We start from the raw sequence: 17,391 nt of genomic DNA, 5'->3' as shown, positions 1-17,391 counted from the left end.
CTGAAGAATTTAAAAGATAAGATCCTGGTCCTGCTATTGGATCTATGCAAGTGGACTCTCGTGCCTGCATGAGCTCTACCGGAGTCAATGGAGCCCTGTGCAAGTACAAGGATCTCCTTGCATGGATCTGATCGCAAGATCAGGGCCTACTCCTCATAAAATGATGAATGAGGGCAACAAACAAAGGAAGCAGGAAAGGACAAAGACCTTAGCAACAAGTCCATGATGTTGCTGGGCTGTTGATATCTGAAATATTGTCTTACAAGTAGTCATGTCTGTTTATTGTAACTTTTATTGAGAGGGGGAGGAGGGCCAGAGAGATTGTCCATCCCGTGGCTCGGAAAAGTTGACATTTCAGTTCTGTTTCCTGGTGTTTAGAATGAGTGTATATCACATCACATCCTGAGCCCTTCCCCTTTCTCCTTGCCCTGTGAAGCACTAGGAGGAGTCCAGCCGCAGTCACTGTGTGAACTGGCCTGGAACACTGTAGCTGATTGTGTGGGGCTGCTTTTGCCACTGACTGCCTGCTTCACGCGTGCTGTCTAAGAAATAGCAGCTAGAAGACTAACAGCCCTTCTGAGCACAGTGAGTATCAGCTAATTAACCCAACAATTTCTTTAAATCAAAAAGCAGTATCAAGAAACCTGTGTGTGCACCCTGGGACAGTTAATAAAACCCAAAGGACAACACCCCACTTTCACTTTCCATCAGTGAAGCAAACAAGGAACAGCTGAATTTCCTGATATAGCTGGAGTGAAAGGGGCGGCGGATGGGCTGTCTAGTGTACAGAAATTAGATCATTGGTGGGTGCCAGTGGCAGGGGAGGAACGAGGCATATTCATTGTATGAGGCAATATAGCACTCGCTTCGGAGATATGGGGGAAAAACTACTACTCTGTTTACATGTGACTGTGAATGGAAACTTGACATTGCAATAATGTTGTACGACAAGCACCTCTTACTTTTGTTGCATCTCCTTTGAGTTAAATGAGCTTCACAGTACTAGATGGCAGTAAACTTAATATAAAGGGACTCAAACGGCCATTTTCCTTTGCTAATCTTGGTTCATCCCTAAAGCTCACAGACTGAGCAAACTTATCTAGAGTGAGTCATTGACACTCCTTAGCATAACTACCAAATGTTATTGCTCCTTCTGCATTAATCTATATCTGTTTCTAGCTCTGTAATTTAGAGCAAAGGAAGATCTAAATGTAAAGAGTTTTACTATTCTTCGTGGTGCAAGGACTGGACCTTCTCTGTGTAATGCTAGAATATCTTAGAAGTACAATGTGCAGCCAATGCCAGTATAAGGAGTTTTATAGTGAAGAGAAATCATCCACTTGCTTTCTGAAATGTGGTTCTGTAAATACAAGCTAAGTTACTCATTAACACAGAAAGCTGATTTATTTTAAAAGGATACTGTCCCATTTCACATTTCACTTATTTTAACAGCCTCTTAAACATAGCCCCAGATTCTGCCACTCTTTACTCACATTGAGTATTACCTTATTCTGACTTTAATGGGACTGCTAGCAGAATAAGGTACTACTCGATAAGAGTGGCAGAATCTGACCCTTAGATTTTGTCACTCATACACTTCACAAAATGTAAAATATCAACATTCAGTATAAAATTCATAACTGCCATATAAAACACTCTAATCAATCCCCATATCTAGTTCATGAAGCAACCCCCAGCCTAGCTGCTTGCAAAAGACATGCTGTTATAGTAGCAAATGCCAGTCTGTTTCCAAAGTGTTCCTGTCAAAACAAAAAATAATTGTTACACTTTCTATAAGACATACACAAAGCCAGTAACATGCTCTGACTGTGGTTTACATGCATGCACTTCATTATGAGTCGGACCTACAGATAGCATGGTGGTATTTTTGTGAATGAAAGAGAGGGACCAATAATTGTGGCTTGACTTGCTAACAATATAGGCATAGTTTAGCCTATCAGAGTTTAGCGGGAGCTGCACATCTTTCATTATGTGGTGCCTGAGTGCATCCGCCAATCAGGGGAGGCCCAAACACGGCAGGCAGGCTGCCTTTGGCAGCTTGCCTGCGGGAGGTCCCCAGTCGTGCAGATTTGGTGGCATGCCTGTGGGAGGTCCGCCGAAGCTGTGGGACCAGCGGACCCTCCGCAGGCATGCTGCCAAAGGCAACCTGCGTGCCCCCCTCGCAGCGACCGGCAGAGCACACCCCCCCCGTGGCTTGCAACCCCAGGCACGTGCTTGGCGTGCTGGTGTCTGGAGCCACTCCTGCCACCAATACCTTTCTGTTGTGCTGCTTATCCACCTTTTCTCTGCTTACTGCAGTTTTATCAGCAGTTTTATAGGGGTGCCTGTGCAGGAGAACAATAGAAAAGATCATCTTTGTCTACTGTCATCTCATCTGTCTTGTGAGTTTTCCAGTGAAGACTTAGAAGGTAAAGGATTTAGAATTGTCTTGGAAGTTAAAGGCAGCTGACTGCTGGACACTCATGCATTGCAAATGATTATTTCTCTGGCTCCTCCTCCATTTTGATAGTTCCACTTAGATCTAGAAGGGGAGGGATACCTCTTATATGCTTGTTCTTCACTCAGAAAGGTCTGCTTCTCCAGTGCAGCTAGGATACCAGTGGAAAGAAACCCAAGAGGGAAAAAAAAACAAACTTCTCTGCATGAAACAAAGCATGCTGGTAAAGATGTGGGAGCAAGGTGCATCCAGTTCCATGTCTGTCTGTCTAATGTCTTCCTATGTGCTGCTGGATCTAGACTTAGGAATATAGGAGTAGTTGTACCAGATCAAATCAGTGGTCCACCTAGTGCAGAATCCTGTATCAGATGCTTCAGAGGAAAATGCAAGAAATCCTGTAGTGGAAAATGTTTGGAATAAATTGTTCATAGAGGAATCTTCTCTCTAATATCCATGTGTTAATGGCTGACTTATGTCCTGGGCACGTGAGGATTTAGCTCACCTTTTAGCTCATCTGATGTAACTGTGGATATTGTCATTACCATATACATGTTCAGTCCCTTTTTTGAATCCTACTAAGCTCTTAGTCTCAGTAATATTTTATCATAGAAATGTAGGAGTGGAAGGGACCTTGAAAAGTCATCTCCAGCCCCGTAAACTGAGGCAGGACTAAGTAAACTTAGACCATTCCTGACAGGTGTTTGTCCAACCTGTTCTTCAAACCCTCCAATGATGAGGATTCCATAACCTTCTTGGTAACCTATTCCGATATTTAACTATCCTCATAGTTAGAAAGCTTTTCCTAATAGTTAACCTAAATCTGCCTTGCTGCAGATTAAGCCCATTACTTCCTGTCCTACCTTCAGTGGACATGGAGAACAATTGATCACACTTGTCTTTATAACAGCCCTTAACATATTTAAGTCGCCCCTCAATCTTCCTTTCTCAAGAGTAACTATGCCTAGGTTTTTTTTGGCGTTTCCTCATAAGTCAGGTTTTCTAAACCTTTTATCATTTTTGTTGCTGTTCTTTAGACACTCTCCAGTTTGTCCATATCTTTCCTAAAGTGTGGCACCCAGAATTGGACATGCTACTCAGCTGAGGCCTCACCAGTGCTGAGCAGAGCAGGACAGTTTCCTCCCGTGTCTTACATACAACACTCCTGATAATACACCCCAGAATATTTAGCCTTTTTCGCAACTACATCACATTTTTGTGATTCACCCCCAGATGCTTTTCAACAGCACTGCTACCTAGCCAGTTATTCCCCATTTGTTAGCTGTAGATTTGATTTTTCCTTCCTAAGTTAAGTACTTGGTGGCTCTTATCTCTATTGAATTTCATCTTACTGAATTCAGATCTATTGTCTAATTTATCATGACCTTGTGAAGTCTAATCTTGTCCTTCAAAGTGCTTGCAACCCCTCCCAGTTTGGTGTTATCTGTAAACTTTATAAGCATACTCTCCAGTCCATTATCCAAGGCATTAATGAAAATGTTGACTGGTATCGGACCCAGGACTGACACTTGTGGGACACCTCTAGATCCAAACCATTGATAACAACTGTCTAAGTATGGTCTTTGAACCGGCTGTGGATCCACCTTATAGTAAATTCATGTAGAATGCATTTCTGTAGTTTATGAAAGTCATGTGGAGACTGTCAAAAGCCTCACTAAATTGAGATAAGAACAGATTTAAAAATGTTACTAAAGTGAATGTTTGAAATGAAATATACACAGGTTGAGGGGGAAGGTACTGTACTTCTGGGGTCAGGCTTCGGTTATGGGGGGTTACAGATATCATTTGCAAGGATGAAAAGATACATACATATCACATAACCAGCATAGACCCAGATTGGGGTGCAAGGGTTTTTAAAGCGTCAGTGGATAAGTGGGCTCGCATACGCCACCCATGGAATGAATAAAGAGTCCAAGTCAGTATTGGTGGAGCAGATAGGTACATGGGTGGGGTGCGTCCCTTGGTCCGTCAGGGAAGGATGTGGGTTATTTCCCTGGTCGGCTGTCTCGGTTACTCGGTTTGGTATTGGCAGTGTCTGGTGATGTGTTCGGTATCTACTGCTTCTCCCCTGTCCACTAGGCCAGTAATCTTGTGACTGAGTTCCAAAGATTATGATTTTGATAAAAACAATTTCATATTACCAGATTTAAACTTGATGCCTTTCAGTTGCATTGGATATCACCTTGTTTCTGAATAACTAGAAAGGACAACTCATTTTACCTTCTTATACCATTCATCCTTACTCTATTTGCTATAGCCTAGCCATGACTGCCAAGTTTCTTTTAAATAGTCTTTTCTGAGAGCCTTTGTTGACTAGTTCTCCTGTTGTGCACTATTCTATTGTCTAATAGATTGGAGAGAGCTGACTTTCCTTTACAGATGCCGTGCTGGTGTGACACTATAATATCATGTTCATTTCTGTGTTTAATAATTTCTGCAGTGCCTTCCATCCAAGAACCTGTATGTGTGTCACAAACATTAATTAATTAAGTCTCACAAAGAACCTGTGAGGTAGGTAGGTATCATTTCCCCATCCCCCATTTTACAGAGTGGCATGGGGAAACTGAGGCACAATTAAGATTTGTCCAACATCACAGTGAGTCAGTGCCAGAACTGCAATTGGAATCCAGTCTCATCTCCCTGTCCTGTGCTCTACTCAACAGACCACACTTATCCCCTAAACAGCTCAAGATAGATCTCTAAGACGAAAACAATTGTTTTGAAATTGCATGCTTGATTATTATATTTCAATTTCTCCTAAGTACGGAGAAATTTTAGCAACATGGTTGGTTGATGTTTTGTTTTTGTTTGTTCAGTTAAGTCATTTCTATTTATCAGTTTGCCATATTTTGCTCATAGTAGCACTGACTGTCCCCAGATAACTATTCTCAAAGAAATCTCTGCTGAAAAACAAGGGACACACTTAAAACACATTTTGGTCTATTTACTGACAACATGGCAATGCCCTTTTTCATGCTCTGCAGCAGTTACACATAATAATGCACATAACTTTAACAAACAGATCATAACAATGTTATTGCCCCCTGGTGCCTAAAAGATCTTGCTGCTGGCTATGTTCTCCTCTCTAAATGAAAATGTAGCCTTAGGCACGTGAGAATAATTGCATCTTTAAGAAGTACCTGCTTGGATGTGCAATTCTGTATTATGTGTTGTCATCTCTGAATAAAAACAGTGCACAAAGAGATACAATCTTTGAAAACAGGTTTAAATTAATACTGCCTGGGTACACGCTTATAGCAAGTCACAACAAGCTGAGCATATTCTGCATATTTGTCTGGGTTCATGTGATCCATAGACTTTCCTATCACACTGCTAACAAGAGATTGCATACTTCACTTTGTTGTCTAATAGCGGGAAGAATAAATGGGCCAAAAACATGTTTAGGTTGGGGTGCAGGGAGGGAATAGTGTCACCTTGGCATGCTCACAAGCCCTGGAGACTGTGGAAGCTGTTAGACTGAACATGCTTGCCTAAATCAGAACTAATTTGAATACATTGGTTGCTCAATTAATATTAAGTGCCAAGCACATGTCTTACTAGGTATAGGACTCTGCTTTCAGTTACACTGGTGTAAATCAATGGCCCTGCATAGCACTGAGTATCATGAGGTGTGCCTGTGATGTGGAATTCAGTGCAAGGCAGATGGCACCAAGGCTGTTATCAACAACAGCTGTGTTGACCTACAGGATACCAATACAAGCCAAAATACCTCTTGACTTCCCCTCAAAAAGGTGTATATAACATCACACATGGAGAGCAAGGCTTTGCAAACAACCTGCTAAATTAACTGTAAGTAAATCAGAAAAATAAACTAAAAGTTTAGCTGTTTCACCACTGAATGCAATTCAGATCCTGTGTGGTGGAGGCATTCAGAGATGTTCTTTTAAGATTTTGCATTCCATGGTATGTAGGCAATTCAAAAGGAACTCACCATATTATGAATATAATGCAGAAGCGGAGGTGTATTTTATCCCACGTATAGGAGGTTAGGTAAAGCCAAGCAGCATTCAAGTGGTTCATTCAGTTCTGGTGAGGGGAAGTTACATCAGAAAGCTAATGCCATTTGTCTCCTCCTTTGAGTTAACATATCTAACCCGTCTTTTTTCCTGAATGGTTTTACCTGGCCTTTCAAATTTTAACAATGAGCATATTCTGCATGCATCATTATGGCTTAGTCAACAGCACTCACCTTTGGGTGAGAAAATCATTGGTTCATGTACTGCTCCAGGGGTCTGATCGAGCTACCATTAAAGTCCAGGGGAGTCTTTTCACAGACTTCAGTGTTGAATCAGAATCTAGAAAAAGGTCTGATGCCAAATTATGACAGTATGCAAGGCAGTACTACAGAGATATGCATCTAACAGTGGTTAGAGGTTCTGTCTTTTGGAGATGATGGGCTCTATTGTCCAATGCTCATTACTGGGCAGATGGTATTTATTGGCCTGATCCAAAGCCCATTGAACTCAATGGAAAGACTCTTTTTGACTTTAGTGGATTTTGGATCAGATGCAAATAAAGCTGAGTAAATAATTTAAAAAAATTCTATTAATATTCACTATGCTCTTTGTGTGTACAGTTGCTATCAGCAATCTAGCAAACAAGTTTACCAGCAGGAATGTTTGTGGAAACTGCACATTTTAATCACTTAAGAATATTTGTGTAAAGCAAACTTGGGAATCATAAATATGAGCATTCTGACAGAAACCCAGGTCTGAGTTACTCATCTAATCTAGAAATGGAAATAATATGTGGCCGATATGTCTGATAAAAACTAATGAGAACAGCTAGAATGTTGACAACTGAATATTCACAAAGCTATGCATGAAAAGTCTATAGACTAAGAAATATATTCACAGAAACTATTCAGCAAATATCTTTGAATAATGAATTTGAGAAAATTGCCCATGGACAGTCTGAATGAGAAGCAAGGGTGTTTATTACACTGGTCTACAATTTTTGAGAAGTCGTCTGTTTCAGAGATAAAATGTGGTATTTATTATGTATTTTGATGTGCTGAATTCAAATATGACAATTAAAACAACTGATTGGCTACTGTTTCTAAGATATTTAAGTTTTTACATTTTATGTCTATGTATATTGTGTAGATAGTAGAGTTTTAATCATAAATTGTAAACCTAGGTCTTTTCATGTGTTTATGGTTGCTTTACATGATAATATTTCACCTGTCCTGTTTATGTAACACTTTAAAAATCAGCAAAAGGGTTATATAAATAAAATTTATTATGAAACAAAAGGCAAAAAACTATTATGTACATAGTTTAGTCCTATTCAGTGTCTACTCGGCGCTTCTTGGCTTGTCTCTTGTATTCATTAAATGGAGCATCTCTTGTCACTGTCCAGCAATAGTCTGCAAGCATTGATGGGCTCCATTTGCCCTGATAGCGTTTCTCCATTGTTGCAATGTCCTGGTGAAATTGCTCGTCGCTCACCGCTTCTCAGTTCGGTGGAAAAGAATCTAGTGAGAGTGAAAAAAATGTATCTTTAGTGACATGTTGCAACCAAGGCTTTTGTATGCCTTGAGGAGGTTTTCCACCAACAACCTGTAGTTGTCTGCCTTGTTGTTTCCGAGAAAATTTATTGCCACTAACTGGAAGGCTTTCCATGCCGTCTTTTCCTTGCCACGCAGTGCATGGTCAAATGCATCATCTCGAAGAAGTTCACGAATCTGAGGACCAACAAAGACACCTTCCTTTATCTTAGCTTCACTTAACCTTGGAAATTTTCCACGGAGGTACTTGAAAGCTGCTTGTGTTTTGTCAATGGCCTTGACAAAGTTCTTCATCAGACCCAGCTTGATGTGTAAGGGTGGTAACAAAATCTTCCTTGATTCAACAAGTGGTGGATGCTGAACACTTTTCCTCCCAGGCTCCAATGACTGTCAGAGTGGCCAATCTTTCTTGATGTAGTGGGAATCTCTTGCACGACTATCCCATTCGCAGAGAAAACAGCAGTACTTTGTGTATCCAGTCTGCAGACCAAGCAAGAGAGCAACAACCTTCAAATCGCCACAAAGCTGCCACTGATGTTGGTCATAGTTTATGCACCTCAAAAGTTGTTTCATGTTGTCATAGGTTTCCTTCATATGGACTGCATGACCAACTGGAATTGATGGCAAAACATTGCCATTATGCAGCAAAACAGCTTTAAGACTCGTCTTCGATGAATCAATGAACAGTCTCCACTCATCTGGATCGTGAACAATGTTGAGGGCTGCCATCACACCATCGATGTTGCTGCAGGCTACAAGATCACCTTCCATGAAGAAGAATGGGACAAGATCCTTTTGACGGTAACAGAACATGGAAACCCTAACATCACCTGCCAGGAGATTCCACTGCTGTAGTCTGGAGCCCAACAGCTAGACTAGAGTCAATCAACAATTTAAAGCATCATTTCCATTCTCAATGACCCAGAATTAGTAAAGTTTGACTACATTTATTTCAGAAGTATTTTGGCTGTAGAGCAATGTTGTTGTTATTATTAGGTGGAGAAAGCTCTGGCAAAGCGATGGGGCTCATATTTTTGTCCTGGAAGCAGTGGAACTAATGGATATTCTCATCTTTTGGGGAACAGAGTTAGGGAGTAGATAACCTACAAGCTTCTATGACTAAGACATCATGTCACTTCACTTTAATCCTCAAATTTATTTACTCGAGTTTTCACTGTACATTTTTTAATCTGTATTCATGTAGCTTGTCCCATTACTAGTTGATGTTTTTAAATAGGTCCTGAACAGTCTTGTTATAGTGTTTCAGCACAGAAGGGAAGCATTGAGGGGACTGTAGTTCCTAGAAGCGATGAGAGTTGTAGACATGGCAGCAGTGCATGCTGGGAAAAGGATAGAAAAGAGATCCCTTTTCCCCTGTTGGAGAGTGAGCAAGAAACTGAGGTACCGCCACATCTTTGCTCAGAGAAGGTAAGCCAAAGTATTCATCATTCAAGGCTTGCAGAAAGGGTCTTGAACTCTCTCTGCAGAATTAAGAATGTAAATACAACACTCTGTTACTAGTGCATCAGAAACAGAAAGTGAAATTGAGAAGAAACAAAGAATAAATTAAAGTGAATCGACTGGTCTGTTTTCATTGTGCAAGTTGAGTGAAAGGCACAAAGTAAACAAACAGATGTTGAAAAATGAATTGTCTCATTATCTTAAATTATATTAATTATCTAATGTGGTGTTTGCAAGGAAGGCAAGGTACAATTTCTCCCCACCATTCCATCATCATGTGCTAATCATAGCACCACAAGGGAAGATTTTAAAATATCTCGACGCTTTCAACATACAAATACTAATAGGAATGTTTCTTGCAGAAACTGGATTCACTTAGACAAATACAAGATGAAACTATTAATCTTGGGGGAAAGCCTTTTGTGTTTGTTGCAGAAATGAGTTTCAAGGGAAACTATTTTGCTTGAGGACTAGCTTCTGTTTCCAGCTACGGCTGGGTTTCAACACTGACAGTTTAGAAGACTAGCTTTGGGCCACAGAGCAGTGTTTGCACCTTGCTTTAATGGGCGGATGTGTTTAATTAACCTTTATCTCTGAAGCAGCAGACATTCTGGCAGTATCAAGGAATGTTTAAGGGAAGACAGTTGTCATAGCAATGAACCTAGACACATTCTATACATCCAATAACACTATTAATAATGTTAATGTATTTGTGTTTAACCATGGCAGTTCCCTGGAGATATGCCTATTAGTGAGGGTTGCCACCCGTCTGGGTTTTACTGAGACAGTCTCGGTTTTGGCTTCTGTGTGTGGGTGCCCTTTAGGGTTGCCAGGTGCCCGATTTTCAACTGGAAAGGCTGGTCAAAAAGGGGACCTGGCAACCCTAAATGGCACTCGAAACAAAAGTCAGGTTACTGCAGGGTAATATGAGGTGCCAGTTTATTAAGCTGTGCCAGCTCCTGCTCAGCCGAGACCACCTCTTATCTGCAGGCAGGCTCCTTGAGATGATCCAGCAATGGATGAGGGGAGGCGTGTGTGCAATGGGGGTGGGCTCTCGAAGAAAGAGGTGGAGCAGGGGCAGAGCCTTGGGGAAAGAGGTGAGATGACGGCAGGCCTCAGGGGTCCGGTTACCAGCAATTAGAAAGGTGGCAAGGCTACTGTTAGTAATAATACTAAGTAGTTATTTCTCCATAGTGCTCTACAACCATTAATTTGTGAATCCTCACGAGATCCCTGAGAATTAGGTAAAAAAATATTATCCTCTTTCTATAGATGGATAAATTGAGAGGTTAAGTGACAGGCCTCGTATACTCTAAAAAGTTAGAGTCCTGTGGCACCTTATAGACTAACAGACGTATTGGAGCATGAGCTTTCGTGGATGAATACCCACTTCATCAGATGCAAGATTGGATGCATGCAACGAAGTGGGTATTCACTCACGAAAGCTCATGCTCCAATACGTCTGTTAGTCTATAAGGTGCCACAGGACTCCTTGCTGCTTTTACAGATCCAGACTAACACGGCTACCCCTCTGATGCGCTAAAAAGTTAGGTCAACCTATCTACATCACTCAGGGACATGAAAAATCTACTCCTGAATGACGCAGTTAAACCGCGCTAACCCCTGGTGTAGACAGTGCGAAGTCAACGGAAGAACTTCTCAGGGAGGTGGTTTACCTACTTGAACCCCTCCCATCAGCATAGCGAGTGTCTATACTGCAGCTGTAGCATTTTAATTACAGACATGCCCGCAGTGTAAATAATCAGCAGTGCTAAGATTGGAATTCAGTTCTTGGCTTCTAGTTCTGTACTCTGGCTGCTTGGCCTATGTTTTAGCATATAAAGAGTCATAATAACAAATTTGATTTCTTCTGATAACTGATTAAACTTAATTGCCGGATTGAAAGTTTGCATTACAAATCTTCAGATGGTTCTGACTGATCTCCGTTGGGTTTTACTGGAGGCCAATTGCACCAGCATCACGTAGACCAGGGGTGTTAACCCATTCTGGGCAAGAGTCAATAACGTTTTTATTACTGCCCATTGTCGACATTACAAAGCTAGGCTCACGTAGGCCCCTCTACCAACAGTGGATTTCCCACTGATGATGGGAGGATTGCATAAAGTTTGAGGTTCGAATAAAACCTTTATGTAGTGATTTAGGATGGGATTTTCAAATATTGGCCTAAATCTGATCCCTGAATCTGCAGTAATTAGGCCAATGCTGACTGCTTTTGAAAATCCCACCCTAGACTTTTAGTTAATAAAATTACTGTTCCATTTAGTATCACTCAGTGAGAAAACAAAATCTGCAGCATACTTTCAGGACAACAGATGTTCCTTCCTTTTCTTTAGCCATTTGCATGTACCTGCTTTCCACACATGCCTGCAATAATTATGAATACATAACTCCCATGAAAATAAATGGAAATCTTGCATATGCATGGTCTGCAGGATCAGACTATGGATTGATTCTGCAAACTGTTTACTTGTATGAATAATCTCATCAGTTTCAATGGGTTTGGGCCATTTGTATTGTTGATAATAGAGGCAGAGCAGTGGGGAGAGGTGAGCAAGGCTAGAGCTTGTTCCCATTGAAATTTATGGCAAAGCTCTAATTGATGCCACTTGGACCAGGATCAGGTATAAATTACTGCACATCCTGAGCTAGTCCAAAAATTAAGAGTTGTTGAGAAGAATATTAATTGAACTAGCAGTGTAAATCTTATTACGATTTAGGTATAAATTACCAAACTGAACATAGTCACAGAAATACAAGTTGAAACAATTACTTTATCTTCAGGGAAACTCTTTTGTTAATTGATTGAGATGGATGGAGTTTCACCTGAAACTCCTGCTTAAGCACAATTACTGGATTCATCACTGGCTCAGTTTCCATGCAGGCAGCCAGTTAACACACAGTGGAAAGCTACAAAAGCTCTCAATTATGAAGTTCATCTCCTTACTTAGATGGATGGGAGCTAATTACATTTTTCCTCTTTGGACGAAGAACACGTTTCTGTTTTGACAGCGTGTCTGATAATGGCAGGGCATTTTCTGAAGGTAATCCTGTCATGAAACTGCAGCCAGAGTTTGCTAATGTCACTCCAGGTGCTGTGTCTAAGAGCACTCTTTGATGATAATAAAAATATACTATAGCTTTATTTCTATACCCTCATTCCTAAAAGCTGCTTTATTTCTTATACCCTCATTCCTCAGGAAGTAACTTTTGGTGTAAAAGAGTGTAAGTTATTTTATCTGGTGTAAATCTTTACGGAGAAGTCTTTCTGAACAAATACACCTTTCTGTCTTCATTCAAATCCCTCCTTCAAATGCCTCCATCAGGCATTACTATCTACTTAAAAAATGTAACTCTGTTCAGTTACAGATGATGAGTTACTAATGCATGTTCCGTCAGGTCTTTAGAAAAGCACACTCCCTGGGCTGGATTCCCTTGCTCATTGGCATCCACTGTTCTTTTTACTGTGCATTTACTCATTTTTTTATTGTAATTGTCACAGGGAAGGGCCGTGTATTTTTCTGCACCTCTAGGCACCATGCATGTCTTGGTGCCTAGATTTGATGCAATGATTTGATGTAAATCAATAAAAATGAAGCAGGAAACAAAAAGGCTCCCTTACAGTTGAGGATAGCTTCATCAATAGCTATTAGCCAGGATAGGCAGGAATGGTTTCCCTAGCCTCTGTTTGCCAGAAGCTGGAAATGAGCGAATGGATCACTTGATGATTACCTGTTCTGTTCATTCCTTCTGGGACACCTGGCACTGGCCACTGTTGGAAGACAGGATACTGGGCTAGATAGATCTTTGGTCTGACCCAGTAGGGCCTGTCTTATCTTAATGCAAATGAGCCTTACAGGAACAGCTGGCAAATTCCACTCTTGGTTATACAGGTGTAAATCCAGAGCAGAACATGACCGTGAGTCTCAATACAGAAAAGATGTTAATGGCGAGTACAGTAATGCCCTCTCTGCCACATGTATGTGCCTATTGTAATAATACTTAGCATTTTATATCTTAGAAGTGCTGTACAAATATTAAATAATCAGGACAACACCCTGTGAAATAGAAAGGTAAACGCTTTCCTCATTTTACAGATTGGGAAGCTGAGTTATTGAATGCCGAGTCAGGCCAAAGAGTGAGTTACTGTCAGAACCAAGATGAGTACTGCAGGTTTCTAGTCTGGTGTTCAATCTATTAGGCTACGCTGCCCCTATACTGCCTCCTGCAGTATGGTGCTAAGAATTGTCATGCGTAAGGAACATGCATGTTTCTTACCTAATAGCAATGTTTAGAGTTTGTAAAAGGATGGGTGAAGACTCCATTTTCTTTTAATCAGTAGGAGAAAATGTTCATAGCTATAGAGGCCAGATATGTACCAATATCACAATTGGGGTAAAAAAAAAAAATTTGTAAGCACACACTGTGTTAGTAATGAAAATTAAGAAAATATCTTACATTAACATAGCTCCTTCCAAGCCAAAAGGTGCCAAAGCACTTTACAAACTATTATAGGTGCCCAGCATGCTTAGGTGCCATAATCATCAACATAATAAAATTATAAGGTGATCACTTCTCCTACAATTGAAATGCATCCACTGCTGGGATGAAACATGGCAGTTGTTTAATAGCACTCCACAATAGCTTATGAGAGGGAAATAGTAAGACTACTGTATCCATCTGAAACTGCAGGGAAATTTTCAGGCAGGCAGAGTATAATTACTTGCACTGGAATTTGGTTGGGATAGCTTGCCAGCAAAGGCAGGGGTTGTTGTGGAGGCAGCAAACTGAGACCATGGAAGGAAGAGAGTGCATCCTGTTGCTTCATAGCTACCCCAGAGGAAAGAGTGGGCATCCTGCCCACTCATGCTAATCAGTCGGCAAGGCGAGGCTAGCATTAGTTGTGGAAAAAGTGCACGTACCTTCCTCACTGAGGTAGGCGCATGGGCAGTGTCATAAGCATAATTCCTAATTCTGAACCTTAGAGTCCAAAATGTGGGTACCTGTATGAAACCTCCAAGCTTAATTACCAGCTTGGATCTGATAGCGCTGCCACCAGCCAAAAATTTCCAGTGTTTGGCTCACTCTGGTCTCCTCAAAACCTTCCCTGGGGGACCCCAAGACTCAGATGCCCTGAGTCTTACCACAAAGGGAAATAACCCCCCTCCCCTTGTCTTCTCTTTACTTCCTCCCCAGGCTTCCCCTCTGTGGGTTATCCTGGAAGATTACTGTACTTAAACTCCTTGAATTACAAAACAGAGGTGGCATTTACCTTTCCCCCCTCCTTTCTTTTTCCCCTCCAGTCTTTCCTGAGACAGACCGTAATCCTGGCACAGGATTTCTATCCCCTAGGGCCTCCACTTAGAAAAAGAAATCCAACAGTCTTAAAAAGAATATTAAAAGAAGAAGACATAAAATGGTCTCTGTATCAATAACAATATAAGGCGTCAATGCTTAAAAGAAAAATATGATAACAGCTTTCAAAAAGAATACAATTTAAACATCAGCAACTACACACATGAAATACAAAAAAAACAATAAAAGTATGTTTTTTTCTACCTTTGTACTCACACTTGGAAATTGGAAGATTAGAAGCTTGAGATAGAAGATCCTTCATAGCCGAGAGACAGACGGAGACACAGACAAAGGGACACACACTCAACTTCCCTCGTTGGCTTTTCTTGTTTCCTGATTGGTCCTCTGGTCAGGTGTTTGGTTCCCTTTGTTAACCCTTTACAGGTGAAAGAAACATTAACCCTTAGCTATCTGTTTATGACAGGCAGCACCTGCTAGAAAATGGAAGCAGTGCTGTTACAAAAAGATGTGCAATGCTTCATTCTAATTTTCCTGGGAATGGCTCATCTATTCAGAGGAGATGCAAAACTGAGGTTTTGACCACTTACGTTCATCAGAGATCCCACAGTACTTTTTGCAGGTACAGGGTTGTTAGCCAGGGTGTCCTGGGCAAATTCCAACTTGCATAATTATTGTCCTGCCTCCACAAAATGCCTCAACTGAAGAAGTTAGTCCTTACTTCCTTTTCCAGAAAGGTACAGTAGAGTGTTTTTGCCGCTGTTAAATAGCTGCTGCATTTTGTTTGTTAATTTGAAGTATATTGAGTTTTGGCAGTGCTTGGAAATCGAAAGCCTATATTTATTCACAGCACAGGAACTAGCAGTGTAAACTTCCCCCACTATGCCATGCCAATATGCTTTAATTCTGACCTGAGAGCAGAGAGCGTTGTTCAGTTTCCAGAGCCCATTTAATCCTTTGCTTCTGCTGAGACTGCCAAGGTGTCAGTTGCATTTGTAGTTTTTGTTATGGTAACAACTTCCAGTCACTACTGTCCTGGGCTAGGTTTGAACCAGAACCGAGCCCATAACCACTTCCCTGATGGACTGGTCTGTATTGCATACTAGTAGCCAGAGATTTGGTGCCACCTCATATGTCTTGCTGTCAAGCTGGGAGCACCTCATGGGTCTGGGAGAATGCATTTTCACATCAACTGAAGCAGCTATTGCAGAGCATGACAGTGATCTGGGAAGCTACCCCTCCAAATCTGCAGGGGAAGAGTAGCAAGTGTGGCTGCTGGAATTTTGCTAGGCGAGGTGGGATTATGTAGATAGAAAAGATGGGACAGATATAAATTTGTCTGTAATGTTCAGGTGGGTGTATCTGTGCAGCATGGCCCCAGTGCTTAAAGCAGTCTGAAAAAAAGTGAGGGTCTGTCATAATCTGAGCAGCAGCAGCAGCTTCAGTAAGACAGTGCTCAAAGTGTGCCCCTTGGCAACCTGGCTCCCAGTAAATGTTTTTTTGCTGGGTCTGTGACTCCTTGCAGCACTTTCTCTTCTCTCTCTCCTGCCCACCCCACACTTTAAGCACTGCATGGCCCTGTACTGCATGAAATGTGTGTCACCCTCTAGTGGCTGGTCTGTAAATAATAAACCTTACTATTACCCCTGCAGCCAATAGAGGCATATTTTTAGCTCAGGTGGTCAGGGGCCTGTCTCTTTGAGAGAAAACTTGCACTGTCTATTGCCCTGCCCACCCCTATCCGCAGCTTGTGACCTTGATGCCCATGAGGCCATGTGGTGCCTGCTTATGACTGAAGTCTTTACAGCCAAAGATTTATTACAACTGCCTTGGCTTGGCATTCTTGCTATCAGCTCTTGCAAGAGGAGGTGAGGTGAGGAGGTGAAGGAAAGAGGTTATTCTACAGCTTGGGGATTTCTCTACTGGAGGGAGAAGAAAGAAATTGGTGAAACTGATGTGGTAGGTTGTAGGTACAGCAATTAAGGGCAAAAACACATCAATCACATCTTCTTGTTTTTACACTTGGAGCTTCTGTGAACTGACAGGACACATTCCTTTTAATTTATACCTGTTACAGAGAAACAAGACTTAGTAATTATAAGAAAGTTCACCTGTGCCATGTGATAGCTGTGTCAAGGATCAACAGTTCAATCATGAGGTACAGTAAACTTGTGCATGTGTAATAATCGCATGAGGATGCAGACAGCTTTAAATCAACTTGGAAAGCTCTGGAGGTAGAGGAGAGTTTGTTTCCCACAGCTAGGAAATAAATCTCATTCTCATTTAACCAGAACACGGTAGCGTAACTGAGGTTGTGTCAGGACATACATGCTGGAATTGTAATAAGAATGCATGAGCAACACAGATTCAAGAATTTATAAAATGATGTTTATATTTTAATTTATACAGATGATTTTTGAGGATGCAGAAAAGAGTCCCAGCTATAGACAAGAGGCTCAAACTTTTTATTTCTATTGCCAAAATTTTCCCCAAGTTTCAGTTTTCAAATCCTAAGGTTTTTCTGTTTCTTCCAAAATGTTATATTTACTTGCTTTTATTTTTAACTTTCATGCAAAGTAGCGTATTGGCCTTT

General features: G+C 41.2%; 1 protein-coding gene across 1 annotated transcript in view; it reads left to right on the top strand.

Annotated features, from left to right (window-relative positions):
- The first annotated feature begins 427 nt into the window (after positions 1 to 427).
- RALB (RAS like proto-oncogene B) overlaps positions 428 to 17,391 on the top strand; it is an 80,217-nt gene continuing 63,253 nt past the window's right edge. The window contains exon 1 of the mRNA XM_032795841.2: positions 428 to 585. The gene's annotated coding sequence lies outside the window, so the exon portion shown is untranslated. The remainder of the gene's footprint in view (positions 586 to 17,391) is intronic.

The sequence above is a fragment of the Chelonoidis abingdonii genome, chromosome 10, assembly GCF_003597395.2.
Source record: "Chelonoidis abingdonii isolate Lonesome George chromosome 10, CheloAbing_2.0, whole genome shotgun sequence".
Classification (NCBI taxonomy): Eukaryota; Metazoa; Chordata; order Testudines; family Testudinidae; genus Chelonoidis; species Chelonoidis abingdonii.
Note: the sequence above shows the minus strand (reverse complement) of the source record. Positions and strands in the feature narration are given on the sequence as shown.